The 2,617-nt window shown below is 47.4% G+C and overlaps 1 long non-coding RNA gene across 1 annotated transcript; it reads left to right on the forward strand.

Moving 5' to 3' along the window:
• Nucleotides 1-361: 361 nt before the first annotated feature.
• LOC102680275 lies at nt 362-1,828 on the forward strand. Its single transcript, XR_422827.2, has 2 exons — nt 362-451; nt 556-1,828. It is a non-coding gene; the product is annotated as an uncharacterized LOC102680275 (long non-coding RNA).
• Nucleotides 1,829-2,617: the final 789 nt, after the last annotated feature.

Genomic DNA, 2,617 nt, shown 5'->3' on the forward strand with positions numbered 1-2,617 from the left:
GGACCAGGTGTAAGAGTCGGAAATAAATCTTGTCCTTTTTCTTCCGGCTCGAAGAAAGGTATCGCGTTCGAACATTAGACGCGATGTTTGTCGACAAAACGAAAACAGATAGGCACGGTTCATCCTTGGCGCGTGCTAACAGCTGCCGGCCGGTTCCTGCCTCAGATAAACGGCCCCCAACAATCACAATAAACTCCTTGTGTCCCCGTCAGGTGAATTTTTCCGAACCTGCCTCCCTTCGTCGCTCCACGCCTCGTGCAAATAACACCCGTCACGAACAGGTAAATGCATCTTATCTGACGGAAGCAACGTCTCTCGATTTTACCGCCGATTCTTTGCTTTACTGCCATATATTCCTCCAGCCTCGTGTCNTTCGCCCCCAAGTGCCTCCACCGGTGCACGTACCAGCGCCTACCACCACCTCGTCCTCCTCCCCGTGGATATTCAACAGGTAATCGAAAAAACGTAAAGGAATAACGTCGAGAGATGGAATATCCCTTCCCTCTCTCTCTCCCTCCCTCCCTCTGTTTCGTTTTGAAACGCGTCGTTTTTCAGATACGACGAAGAGATGGAGAGACCGAGCAAGCGACACTGCTCGGAACCGCAGCCGATAGGCGAAACTTCTTGGGAGGATCGAGCACAGGCGGACATAGTCAGATATCACGAACTTCAGCCCCCCCTTCCCCCCATGCAATACATATCCTCCTCCCACAATTCGCACTATTCGCACACGAGCACGCAGATGAGCCATCCGCACGTGTCCACGTCCTACGCGCAATACCAACGTTACGTACCTGGTATCGAAACATGGCCTCATTACATGTAAGTGAGAATGGGGGGAGGTGAGCCTTGAAAGAGAAATTAATTCCCGCACAACAACAACAACAATAACGAAGAATCCTTGTTTGGGTGTTACTCCCGCACTCCCTCCCTCCATTCGATCCAGTTTCTTTTTCCAACAGATTTTATCGCTGATTTTGTTCACAATCGCGTCTCTGTAAGCACGCGTACGCGTTCAAGTGTGCATAATATAGGTATATATATATATATATATACGTATGGGAGATTGGGAACGTATATACGTTCATTAACAGAAGGAAAACTGGATCGTGCGAAATCTATCGACCGGTTGGAAGTTTCCGCGTTTCGTTCGCGTTGGAAACGTTGCTCCGATGGTTGGACGCGTCGAAAGAGAAGGACGCGAGAGAAGCCACGATCTTACTCCATGACATCATTCCATGACAGTCGGCCATTCCAAAGCGCAGAATTTCAGGCTAAACAAACAGCACGCTCGATACGATACCCTGCCGCGTGATCTAAATATAATAATAATATATAAGGCTTGAAGTGTGCGTATATACTCGGCCTTTGCGCTCGCGAGACCGCGTACGCTGCTTGCGTACGCTCTTCAAAATAAACTCGCGAAATTCGATCGCGATCGTAGTCGAGTCGCGAGAAACGACTGCTCTCCGAATTTCGAACGACGGATCCGCCGCTCTCTTCATAGCCGAGAGAAATTTTCTCGAGAGGATCGAGCCGATTTCACGGGAAGAATCTCAGCGGGGGATATTCGTATCGAGCGATAATCGCGAGACGAGAAGCACGAGAAATCGTCGAGATAAATAAGGTATTAAACGCCGATTAAACCGTGCTTTTGTACTTACATTTATCGTTTAGATATACAATTTATCGCGCATCCTGTAACAAGCGCGAACTTGCGTAGAAACTTGTAGAAAACGTTTAACGCGCGAGCGTTCGAGGAGCGTTAATTTATAAGTATGACGATATGTTATAAGATTTGTCCGAAAAATAAAGGAAAAAAAAAAAAAAAAAAAAAAAGGAAAAAAAAAAAAAAAAAAAAAAAGAAGAAAGAAATAAGAGTTTCTCGAGTCGAATGACGATGAAACGTCTCAACCCTTCCTCTCCGTGGGAGATCGTCGGAATTTCGCCCGAGTTGAATCGGGACGAGACGATTTGCACGTTTGCACGCAACGGTCGAAATTTTCGCTAGTTTCGCGATCGTTTGGGCCGTTGAGCGTTCGCGCGATGTAACAAAACAAGCGAAAAAGGACAAATATTTGAAGAGTTGGAAGGTTAGAGTGGAGCTCGGAATAAAGGACGAGGGAAATAGAAGAGCCCGCGAATGGACCGTTCCAAGTTTTTTTCAAGAGCAAACAGGCCTTATCGCGGAACGAATATCCGTCCAACGAACGAACGTGGGAATAGCGGTGTCGCGACTTTTACGCCACTTACACCCGCGACTCGACGAGATTAAAACGAAGGGCCACGCATGTTTTTCGTCCGACGATCGAGCGTCGTTCGCTCTCTCGACGGATCGTTTTTCGGATCCGAGTCGAGTCGAATCTCGTCCGATATCGCGAACGAAGAAGCAAACCTCGTTCGACGTCACGATTCGATTCGAACGTCGAGGAAACGTCGTGTTGGATGAATTTCTTTTTTTTTTTTTTTTTTTTTTCCGAATCGACCAGCGAAGAAAAAAGAAAGAATGGGAGGGAAAAGGAAAAAGTTGACGAGAGTCAGCGTTCCACAGCTGTTTGGTTTTTTCGCGGGTACTCGTGTCGCGTCGGTCGAGATATCTCGAGCCTTCTCTCCATCC

This window comes from Apis dorsata, unplaced genomic scaffold (genome assembly GCF_000469605.1).
Source record: "Apis dorsata unplaced genomic scaffold, Apis dorsata 1.3 scaffold_991, whole genome shotgun sequence".
NCBI classification, from domain to species: Eukaryota; Metazoa; Arthropoda; class Insecta; order Hymenoptera; family Apidae; genus Apis; species Apis dorsata.